General features: G+C 41.5%; 1 protein-coding gene across 1 annotated transcript in view; it reads right to left on the bottom strand.

Annotated features, from left to right (window-relative positions):
- Positions 1 to 11641, bottom strand: part of LOC121289293 (kelch-like ECH-associated protein 1) — a 38050-nt gene extending 26409 nt beyond the window's left edge. The window contains exon 1 of the mRNA XM_041208598.1: positions 11520 to 11641. The gene's annotated coding sequence lies outside the window, so the exon portion shown is untranslated. The remainder of the gene's footprint in view (positions 1 to 11519) is intronic.
- Between the last annotated feature and the right edge of the window lie 1081 nt (positions 11642 to 12722).

The raw sequence follows: 12722 nt of genomic DNA, 5'->3' as shown, positions 1-12722 counted from the left end.
GAAGAATACAAAAATGGAAAAGATACAACAGAACAGCTGCCATCTATAGCCCAGCAAAAGAGAAAATCAGTGCTGTTGGACAGAAGGAAGAAAACACGAATTACTATTTAGTTTACTGATGGAGGACAAGTATATCTTCTTCAGAGAAGTTGCCATCTAAAGTGTGTCCTAGGTTGCTTGCCAAGGAATGATTCCATGAAGAAAGAACAGTCTCCTTAAAAGTTTACAAGAAAGCAAAAAAACATTGTAATGAATGGAGTTGGCTCAAGGATGGAGGCCTCTAATGATGCAGTATTTCACTTAGAGGGAAGCAACGGTAGTTTTGCTCCCTTCCCCTGGCTAAATATTAGGAAACTGCACTCTTAAATTTTTGTAGAAAATTGAAATCCCTTTTTAAACTTCTCAACAATTCAGTAGATAGATGCACCACAGGGTGCATTAGTGAGTCACGTAGACCAGAAAAATCAAAAAGTTTTGATCTCAGTTTGGACTGCTAGCCATACTGATGCTGGGGCTAATACAATTAACCTCAATGTTCCCAAACTGGGAAAAGAGGGTGTTGGTCAGCCCACGATCTATATTGTCTTTCCTACAAGTGGATCTTAGGTACATAGTAGATCACATTAGGGTATGACATTTTTAATTGTTGAATCACTTACTAACATTCACTGTTCAGAAATGCATAATGACGTTCTAAAGAAGGTACCGAAGAGTTACTGACAGCTGAGGAATAAAGTCACAGTATGAGTCAGCAGCTTCAGTAAAGGAGGAGATAATGGGAGAATAAATATTTTCTCCAGTTTCCTTAATGACTCGGCATAAATGTGCAGCATGGCCCCGAGCCAAATAGACCAGGAAGACACCAAGTTTATGCTGATTGTTTAATGTTAAATACCCTGTTGACAATGTCATACCAGAGTTTGATGCTGTCCTCAAATATTCATCAGTAAACATGAGCAGGAACTCAATCAGATATATTCCCTTGTTCAATCAAGATACTGATGCTATTACAGCACTGACTGCTTCAACTGCACAGCTAGCTCCAACACAAGAGTTGGACCTAGTCCACGTGACTCAGTAACACACCATGTGTTGTATTTATAAATGAATCACTGGGAGCCTCAAAACAATTTTTTTCCATCTGAATTTATTCACTTTAGCAAATGCAAGTGGTTTTGCACAACACTGACATTGGAATGCTAGGGTTACTACAATACTAAAATGTTTATAGCATTCAACCTTTGATATTAGCAAACCTATTTATTGTATACGGTAAATTCCATTTCAGGCAAAAGAAATTCCTTTGATCTCTGATACCTATGTCCAACACAGAATAATAGGTTTCCAATCCCCCGTCTATTTAGAGATTCAATGTGAAATTAGTTTGATGTGTCACAATTTCAAAAGATATTTGATGTAGGAAATGGAAACAATCCATTAGCCAAGGAGGGAGAGAGAGAGAGAGAGATGCAGGCAAGAGAGGAGGGAAGGAGGCATGAGTGTAAGAGACAGTGAGGAAATGCACAACAGTCTTCATTAAGGCGATAGTGGGGGGGGGGGGGGGGGGGGGGTGGTGGTGGTTGCGGGGGCGGTGGGGGGTAGGTGGGGGAGAAGACGGACCAGGAGGATTGTGAAGGAAAAGTAAATCTGCAATGAATCCTAATCATTATTGGTCTGCTGAAAAGTAAGCATGTACAAATCAGGCCAGAATGGGACAGGGGTGTAATTGGATGTACAGGAAACCTAATTACACTTATCTCAGAAGTAATAATCTATATCAAAGAGCTTTTTGCCAGCATTAACATTTATCTTAATGTGTATAAAGAAACAAGTCAATTTTTTCACCTGCTGATAGATGTTTTTTCCTCTCATTTACTGATGTTTGTCCTGAAATCCAGTTGCCTGAGGAATGCAACCTGTTGTCAGTGTTTACACCTGGTACCAATTTATTATTCCCCACTTAAACAATGGTCCTGTGTGACTGCACACCAGAGATCTCCTGTTCGAACAGCAGTGTGTACATATGTGACAGCAGTACACAAGGCTCCCTTGTCTCAAAGGTAAATTGGACAGGTAAAAATACCACATGTCAAGCCTCCCCTGCTTTGAGAGTAGCATGTATACATGACAAATACACACCAACATATCTTCAACTCTAGGAACAGATTCAAAATATTTACACAATGTCAATTTAATTATATCTATTAGTTTACAGTAGTCTTCTCATGTCCTCAGACATGTTAGAAATGTAATTGCAAGCACATCCTGTTCTTCGATGTGGCACCGACAGGGGAAAGATAATGGCTGTAATGAGGAAGCTGGGAGTTTAAATATAAATTGATAGTACCTATCAGCATTATGCATAGAAATGACAAGGGTGTCCAAATTTTTGGAACTAGATCAATGTACCACGATGACAACTGACTCCTGATAACTTAAAATACGTTTATCCAATAACTTTAATTGAAGAATGTAAAATAATCCTTAGGTTATCAACCTTTCAGTCACTGAAAACAGTTTTTCTTTATTGGCTTTGCCAAAGCTCATGATTTTAAATGCCTCCATCAAATCTCTGTTTAGCCTTCTCAACTCTTAAGAAAAATGTCTTTCTTTCCAGTCTATCCACACAACTGCAATCTGTCACCTCTAGAACCATTCTCATAAATTTCTTCTGCGCCCTCTCCAATTGTTCATATTTTTCCTGAAGCGCGATACCCAGAACTGGACACAAAACTCCAGCTGCAGCGAACTGTTTTGCTTAGGTTTGGCATAACTTCCTGGCATTTGTACTCTTAGGCCTCAATTTATAAAGCCCAAAGTCCCATTTTGTTTTATTAAAGATTTTGTTAAGCGGTCCTGCCGCCTTCAAACATTTGCGCACAAACATCCCCAAGTCTCTTTTCTTGCACCACCGTTAAAATTATATTCGGTAAATCACTTGCGGCAGTTATATAAAGAAATTGAACATTATACAGGTTGCAGAAATGACCAGCATAAGGTTTCGGTTACTTAAGAAGGTCTCTGTCAGTTAAGAAAGCAAGAAAAGGAGAAAAGAAACATTTAATAATTTTCAGCTTTTATGATTTCTCTTGACAGGAATATTAAAACAGAATGCAGTCCAGTACATGTCTACAAATATATACTTTTAAAAAAAATCTAAAAACCCTGTTTCACTCTGGTTACTCTCAACAGACCACAGTGAAATGTTGGATAAATAACTTGTTCTCAATTTAATGGGTGCAGAAGAGGAACAATTACAAAGCTGATTATCTACTTCACTGACTTCGCAATTCCATGGCGATTTCAATGAACTACAGTAATAACTAGTTGTTTGAATCAGCTATGGATTGCCAAATTTATTGTAAAGTAAGATCATACCTGACCTTTAGCGCATGGAAAACAGTGCAGCTTTAACCTGAAAGTATTCTAATGCAATATGGACTTTTTCCAGAAATACTCTTCCTACCATCCATTTACTCTTACTTGCACCAGTTAACCAGAAAAGGAGTCATCTCCACCCATTTCTTTGCCAAGATCACTCCAAATGATATCTGGCTGGGTGAGTGGGTAAGCCAAGATAGTGAATGTTATCAGACTATTCAACCATGAGGGTGCCTTTTCTGAACCTGGTGTCAACTCTCACTTCACATCTGCATGCATGCATTTTCAAGTGGGAGTCATCAGAAACAGGAGTTGGAACACTTGCTGACTTTCCTCTTTCTTCATCTATGGGTGAAACTTTGGATCACTTTGGTAGATTCAGTGGAGAGACAGGATTGAGCCAGCACTATACGGGGCGCTGTATTTATTAAATAGCCTGTTGGGCTGAATGGCTGCTTCTAACATGTAGTATTACATTATTAGACCTCCGAATGACCAAGATTGGTTTGGATTTAAAAACAGCACAAAGCAAGGCAATCCCTAGCGACGATTCTTCATGTGAGCTTATCCAATGTCACTATGACAGATAGTGGGGGCATTAGCGGAGTGGCTTCTTCAATACTTAATAAATGTTCATTCTTGCCCAACTTTCCAAGGATTGTTCAGCAGATCTTACTCTCAATAACTGCTACTGTATCTGTCTCAGGTGGGACCCAATGACCAGAGACATACTTACCCAAATTGACTTGAAATGACTTCTGAAAACAGATTGACGCTTTGACATGTTTCTATACCAAAGCATAATTTTGGGTGTCCGAGAAGTGTTTCAGTAGCATTCCTTTGTCATTTAGTCATACTCTGTTCAATAAGAACTGCGGCAGCAGTTCTCAGCCTAAAGGTTGTGACCCAGCTCCAATTATTAGAAGGGGGATTTAAAACATGCCATTCTATAAGCTTTCACCCAGTCCTTTGTCTGTTTCTTTTAAAGTACAACATTGGCACCCAATAACGGGGAATGATTTTTTGGAAAAAAAAATTGAAACAAAGTTGTTGTCCCATGATAGTAGGCAGTAGATTTCAAGTTAATTCAATCAGTTTCCAACCCAGTCAAGCCTTATTGCACTTTCAGGCACTCTCAAGATTCACATCGGTCAGTCTCCATTCCCCAACGCTTTGCTCAGTTGCAGGGCACTTAGGCGGAAGAATGAGCTGCCCAAACTGGAAGCACTCAAGAGGTGATTCCACAAGCTGATCAGTTGAAAGACTTAACAACTACATCAACACAAACATGTATTCAAAAGTAGATAGAAAATTTTTAATAACATGGTTAGCATATTTCAATTCTATTAAATACCCTAATAGCAATCAGGGATTCAATTCATGGCTTGTTATTAATCCTTGTACGCCACCAAGGAATATTTTTCCTATGTTACTCAATAGAATTTTAATCCCCACTTCTGTATCCTTGCATGAACTCCAGGAAATAAAAAAATTAAATAATTTAAAATCTTCATTATTTAGTAATGGATCATTTGTCATTACTTGAGGAAAAACACAAGGAAAATCTCAGCTTTCATTATTCACTAATAGTTCTCTCCACACTTGACTCTATTCACTAACAGCTCCCATCGCACATGTTGTTCTTTTCACTAACAGCTGTCACTGCACACATTTTCTCTATTCACAAACAGCTCTCATTACATATACTGCTCTCTTTTCTCTTATACTCTAAGCATGTACATGCTGCTAGTTCTTCATCGGCAAGTGGATTGCTTCTGTTGGAGGCAGAATTGCTCCTCACTTTCATTTTGGACACTGAATACTGGCTTGGTACATAGGACAAATAATTGCAACTGCTCAAATCTGGAAGGTCCTGGGAGTGCATTGGGGGGGGGGGGGGGGGGGGGGGGGGGGGCAGTGAAGGAGCAGGAGAAGAACAAACTTACATTTGTATAGTGGCTTTCAGATGCCTAAGACATCCTAAATGCTATAAATTCATTAATTTTTGAAGTGCAAACATGGCAGCCAATTTGTGCATGATGAAATCCCACAAAAAGCAAATGAGGTAAATGATCAGTTAATCTATCTTGACGTTGTTACAAGAGACATAATTTGGCCAAGACGTAGAACTCCCTTATGCTTTGAATGACAGATGCAAAATGATCAACATTCCCCGAACAGACAGTCAACATCTCATTTAAAATCCCCCGATGACGCAACAGTCTGTTAGGGGACATGGGTAGAAAAGGGTTAATTGGCATGTAATGGATACTAAAGTTGTACAACACAATTTCACACATTTACGTTCTCTACTGAAAGGCTAAAATAAGTCTCCCAAGTAAGATAACACCTACATGATTACTGGCTGGCACTAGCTTAATTAGAACAGTTGAGTGACCTTGGGAAAGGGAGATAACAAGTGGAAAGCAAAATCTTTTCAATATTTGAGAAATAGTAATCTTTGCCCATGTCAATCAATAGAAGTGATGTAGGTTTACCTATTATTGATGTGTGTTGTAATTTAGAGATGCAAACAGTTCTCTCTCCTCAGGTTCTGTTCCTCTTTCTTTCAAAACAGCAAACAACACCCCTAAATAAACCATTGACCCCTCCATCCTTGCAAACTACTGCCCCATTATCTCCCATCACCTTGAACATGTTGCCACCAATTTGCACCCAGTTTCCTGTAACTCCACGTTTGAATGTCTCCAATCAGTTTCTGCCTTGCTACACTACCAAAACAGTTCTTAAAAAAAATCACAATGATGTGACTGAGACAGGCAAACTCTCGCCTTGTCCTTCTCAACCTGTTTGCAATCCTTTGACACAGTTGACCACACCATTCCCCCAGGTGGGTGGGACTAAACTCACCTGCTTCCATTCTTATTTATCTAATCACATCCAGAAAATTTCCATCAATGACTTCTCTGCCCAATCCCACGCCATGATCTGGTTTCCGCTGAGGATCCTTGGCCCCCCTCTTACCTCACATCTACATGCTGATCCTCTGTGACAAAATCAAAAAACATGTCAGTTTCCACAAGTACACTGATGATACTCAGCTCTGCCCCACCACCACCTCTCTCAATCCAGTGTCTCTAAATTGTCAAACTGCTTGTCCGACATCCAGTACTAGATGGCAGAAATTTCTTCCAGTTAAATATTGGAAAGACTGAAGCCATTGTTTTTGGTCCCCGGCACAAATATCACTTCCTGAACACCAACTCTATTTCTCTCTGCCAACTGTCAAAGGCAGAACCAGATTGTTCACAACCAATGTCATATTTGATCCCAAAATGAGATTTCAACCACATGTCTACTGTCACTAAGACCCCCGTTTTTCCACCTCCTCAATATTGCCCAACTCTGCCCTGCCTCAGCTCATCTGTTGCTGAAACCCTTACCCAAGCATGCATTACCTCCAGACTTGACTCTTATAATCCAATCTTGGCCAGCCTCCCACATTTTACCCTCAGTAAATTTAAGATTAACCAAAACTCAGCTTCTTAACTCATACTATCACGTTGAACTCATCCTTGTGCTCACTGACCTAGACCAGCTCCCAGTCATGTAATGCCTCGATCTTAAAATTCTCATCCTTGTTTTCAAATCCCTTCTTGACATGGCTTTCTCCCCATCTCCTCCAGCCCTACAACTCTAGATATCCGCACTCCTTCAAATCTGCCCTCTTGATCATCCACCATTGTTGGCCATTGTTATGATTCCCATAGAGATATCTTAAAAAGAGATGAATATGCCAACAACCAACAGAAAGAACCAAAGAACAATATTCCAATGTTTTAAAACTTTTACTATAACAAAAACTACAATCAACATAGTTCAAACATTAATTAGCAGTCAACTAATACAAACTAAAGAAAAACTAACTCAACTGAAATAGGCCTTACATAACCCTTTCACTGGGCACCATGCTTCAGACAGATATGTAGTATTAAAGCATCAGTCCCACAGTCACTCCCAGCCCTCCAGCAAAGGCTCACTTCTCCCCACACCAGGTTGAAACTTCCAGTGTCCTGCAACAACTGTTCCACTCCCAGTTTTCCAGATCCAGTTATCACCAGCAAGGTACACCTCGACAATACCCCATTCCTTAAATCTTCAAGAGCCCCATCTGTTCTATTGAACTGCATCTCAAAAGCATCCTGCTTGGTTGTTAATACAAAATAGTTCAGCCTGCTTTCCCACAGCAGTAGCTTCTTTGTTACTGCCTCTAAAACAGCAACTGTTCTTGTTCTGTGAGATACTATGAAAAGCTGTTAAAATCTCACCCCCACCTCAAATGGATTTCTGTTTGGGTTTCTCTCCCCTTGACCAGCAGATCACTTGGGCTTGCCTCCGAGCTGAGGTGTTTTTTGGAATTTTCTGTTTTATTTTGGGTTAAAGGTGCATTGCAAAGCATAACTGTTTTGTAAATTTCAGTGTTCAGAACACCATACTTTTAGCTGTCAAGGGCCTAAGCTCCTGAATTCACTCACTAAACTTCTCCACCTCTTCTCACTTTCCTCATTCAAGACACTCCTTATTATCTATCTCCTTGAGCAACCTTTTGGTCATCTGACCTAATGTTTCCTTATGCGGCACAGTGTCATATTTTGTTTTACAAATTCCTCCATGAAGTGCCTTGGGACATTTTATTCATTAAAGGTGATATACAAGTATAAATTGTCGATGCAAAAGTCAAACTGAGCCTGTCATAAAAAGGACATTTTGATAAGCAGTTAAAAAGTACAGTATACAAACCAGTGAATTGCATTGGGAATTTGGATTTGAAAATCCAATTCTTAGCTCTGTGTCAAATCCCCACAATCTATTAAGTGCATATTTAAATGCAATTGCATGTACTATATAATGAATAAATCTGTGAATTCATTACCTCAAAGCTTCAAGAACCTATTTGTTTTGATAAACAGATGTAACATCTAATCATAAACCCTCTCCTCCAGTGCTGTCCTGAAGAGCATATATCTGGGTTGACAAGCCCTGGGGTGGAGCTTGAACCCCCAAACTTCTGACTCAGATGCAAGAATACCACCAATCACAAAACATCTATACAAGCATAAATACGAATCCATGTCCAGTCAGCCCAGTTAAGACCTAGATCGCTGTATATTCTCAACTGAACATTCCAGCCCACTTTAACCATCATATTCCTACTTGAACAAAAACAGAGTTACCTGGAAAAACTCAGCAGGTCTGGCAGCATCGGCGGAGAAGAAAAGAGTTGACGTTTCGAGTCCTCATGACCCTTCGACAGAACTTGCATTCGAGTCCAAGAAAGAGTTGAAATATAAGCTGGTTTAAGGTGTGTGTGTGGGGGGCAGAGAGATAGAGAGACAAAGAGGTGGAGGGGGGGGTGGGGGTGTGTGGTTGTAGGGACAAACAAGCAGTGATAGAAGCAGATCATCAAAAGATGTCAACGACAATAGTACAATAGAACACGTAGGTGTTAAAATTAAAGTTGGTGATATTATCTAAACGAATGTGCTAATTAAGAATGGATGGTAGGGCACTCAAGGTATAGCTCTAGTGGGTTTTTTTTTTATATATAATGGAAATAGGTGGGAAAAGGAAAATCTTTATAATTTATTGGAAAAGAAAAAGGGAAGGGGGAAACAGAAAGGGGGTGGGGATGGGGGAGGGAGCTTACGACCTAAAGTTGTTGAATTCAATATTCAGTCCAGAAGGCTGTAAAGTCCCTAGTCGGAAGATGAGGTGTTGTTCCTCCAGTTTGCGTTGGGCTTCACTGGAACAATGCAGCAAGCCAAGGACAGACATGTGGGCAAGAGAGCAGGGTGGAGTGTTGAAATGGCAAGCGACAGGGAGGTTTGGGTCATTCTTGCGGACAGACCGCAGGTGTTCTGCAAAGCGGTCGCCCAGTTTACGTTTGGTCTCTCCAATGTAGAGGAGACCACATTGGGAGCAACGGATGCAGTAGACTAAGTTGGGGGAAATGCAAGTGAAATGCTGCTTCACTTGAAAGGAGTGTTTGGGTCCTTGGACGGTGAGGAGAGAGGAAGTGAAGGGGCAGGTGTTGCATTTTTTGCGTGGGCATAATGCAACACCTGCCCCTTCACTTCCTCTCTCCTCACCGTCCAAGGACCCAAACACTCCTTTCAAGTGAAGCAGCATTTCACTTGCATTTCCCCCAACTTAGTCTACTGCATCCGTTGCTCCCAATGTGGTCTCCTCTACATTGGAGAGACCAAACGTAAACTGGGCGACCGCTTTGCAGAACACCTGCGGTCTGTCCGCAAGAATGACCCAAACCTCCCTGTCGCTTGCCATTTCAACATTCCACCCTGCTCTCTTGCCCACATGTCTGTCCTTGGCTTGCTGCATTGTTCCAGTGAAGCCCAACGCAAACTGGAGGAACAACACCTCATCTTCCGACTAGGGACTTTACAGCCTTCTGGACTGAATATTGAATTCAACAACTTTAGGTCGTAAGCTCCCTCCCCCATCCCCACCCCCTTTCTGTTTCCCCCTTCCCTTTTTTTTCCAATAAATTATAAAGATTTTCCTTTTCCCACCTATTTCCATTATATATAAAAAAAACCCACTAGAGCTATACCTTGAGTGCCCTACCATCCATTCTTAATTAGCACATTCGTTTAGATAATATCACCAACTTTAATTTTAACACCTATGTGTTCTATTGTACTATTGTCGTTGACATCTTTTGATGATCTGCTTCTATCACTGCTTGTTTGTCCCTACAACCACACAACCGCACCCCCCCCCCCCCCCTCCACTTCTTTGTCTCTCTATCTCTCCGCCCCCCACACACACACCTTAAACCAGCTTATTTTTCAACTCTTTCTTGGACTCGAACGCAAGTTCTGTCGAAGGGTCATGAGGACTCGAAACGTCAACTCTTTTCTTCTCCGCCGATGCTGCCAGACCTGCTGAGTTTTTCCAGGTAATTCTGTTTTTGTTTTGGATTTCCAGCATCCGCAGTTTTTTTGTTTTTATATTCCTACTTGAACCTGTGTTCATTCTATCAGTAGATTCTGACACACGTGGTTATCTGTGTATAATTCGGTCCAATGGTTTATGACGACCAGTTAAGTCAAATTTTATTACTGCAAAGTATTTCGGGGATTGCGTAAACTGTAGATTGTATTCTGTGATTCCGTTTAATTTTCTGTGGGGGTTCTCTGTTTTGAGAGTCCTGACAAATTAATAGATTGTTTCTGTTTTAAGCAGCTCAAAAGGTATTTTGTTTAGTTTGAGTGTTTTGAAACATCAAAAATAACACCGTATTAAACAGTGGAATTCGTCCACAGCTGTCAACCTCCGAACTTCAGAGAAATTGAGCGAGTTCCACGCGTCTCGAAACAATGACGGTTAAATAGTAAATGACCACAAAATATATGTTAAACTGCAAGGGACGAAATCTTATTATCTTATTTCAGTAGCAGGCAAAACTCGCACAAGAGCCCTCCACACACCCCTTATATACAGATATATATATATATATATATATATATATACACACACACATACATATATATAAATAAACACATATACACAACAGACTCGTGTTTAATACAATCTAACTCATGTTTCAATAACAAGCCTCTAACTTTGTGTTGGGAATCTCGGTGTGGGCCCTGCTGGAGATACTTTCCTGCCGCCTCAGAGCGGGGCCCTGGGGGGGGGCAGAGCACGGAGGGTCAGGGTTGAACAGGCCAGAGGGGAAAGTCAGCTCCGGATACTTGACTTGGGGCGGGGGGGAGTGAGGAGGAGGAACAACAGAAAATGCCATGTAGCGTATCTCCGGCTTTAACCGAGGCAAAGGCCGGGCTGAGAATGCAAATGGGTGGGTGGGGGGGCCGAGGAGGGAGGGTGAGGCCTGGGCTCACACCCTCCCCTGACTCCCACCATCACACAGCCCAGGAAGAAGCTGCAACAATGTAACAAGCAGTGACTCTAGAAACACCGAGTGATGGTAACATTGTTACCGAGGGTTAGAATATCCGAGAGACAATCTCCCAGCCGCTGCTACAATGTTTCACCCCCGACAAGTGAGAGGACGCGGCGGACTTTGCTATGACTCCATTCTGAACCCTCAACCCCTCTTCCCCAGTCAGATGGGATGCAAGTTAGCCCCTTACCCGGTCTCTCTTGGCTCCCGGCTCGCTCTTCACCAGGCCACGGCCTCCCCGGCTAAGACTCGATGACAGATTCCCGGTCCCACCTAAAGCCAGCCGGAGCCGTGCATTGAGTGGCAGCAGCGGCAGCCATTCCGGGACAGCGGGCCGGTCGTTCATGCCGAGTGACAGCAGCCGTAGCCAATCAGAAGCAGGAACCCACGTGGGCGGTGGCCACGAGCGCGCGTCAGTTATCGAGGGTTAGCCAATGAGGAGCAAGAAAGGGCGGGCCCTGTCAGGCGGAGCTGTCACTCACCCATCGCACTCATGATGACTCGGCATCAATTGAAAGATTGTTTTGTCAGAGTAAAAGCCCCTTTGGGGTTCCAGGCCTGGTGGTGGTTGTGTGAAGGACCTTTACGTTATTTAAGTATCGTGCGTTTAACCCAGGTTATAGCATCTGAACGAAGTGTGACACGTCAGCAAGTGGCTATTTTGGCTGAGTCAGGGAGTGAATTGCAAAGTACAGGAGTTCTGCAGCGTTTAGTGATAGACAGCAATCATTATAAGTGGCAAACTAGTTTGTCTGGATTTTTACAAACAATAGATTTAAATATTTATATACCACACCTCTAAGTAGACACACAATAACATGATAGGACAAAATTCCATAGCTGATCAGACTTCATAAATCTTGGCTAAAGGCAAAATACTGCGGATGCTAGAAATCTGAAACAAAAACAAAAAAAAATAATAGTGGAAAAACTCAGCAGGTCTGACAGCATCACAGCATCTGTGGAGAGGAAGAGAGTTAACGTTTCGAGTCCGTATTACTCTTCTTCAGACCTTGCTTCAGTTTCATATCAGCTTCTGTTGTATGTTGCAGTGTCCAATTAAGTGAACTAGGGCGGGGTTGTTGGTATCATTCATTTCTTTGTGGATTCTGAAAATTAAATGGAAGTCCTAGCGATTTGCACACCTTCGTATGAAATAGAAATAAAAGGTCTATGGATTTATATTCTTAAATTCAGATTTATGCAGTTTATCAAATGTTGTTTGATAATACCGATTGCTGTAAAGATCCTTGGGGGCAGTTGTTCAAATTAAATGCGTTAGATAAATGCAAGTTGTTGTTTCAAGAATACTATTCAAAAACTATTTCTGCTCCAAGTTAGACAGGAGAAAATATGAGTACTGATAGGCAGCCGACCAACACCCTTTCTTAAA

The sequence above is a fragment of the Carcharodon carcharias genome, chromosome 16 (assembly GCF_017639515.1).
Source record: "Carcharodon carcharias isolate sCarCar2 chromosome 16, sCarCar2.pri, whole genome shotgun sequence".
NCBI lineage: Eukaryota > Metazoa > Chordata > Chondrichthyes > Lamniformes > Lamnidae > Carcharodon > Carcharodon carcharias.
This window is presented reverse-complemented; position numbering and strand designations above follow the sequence as displayed.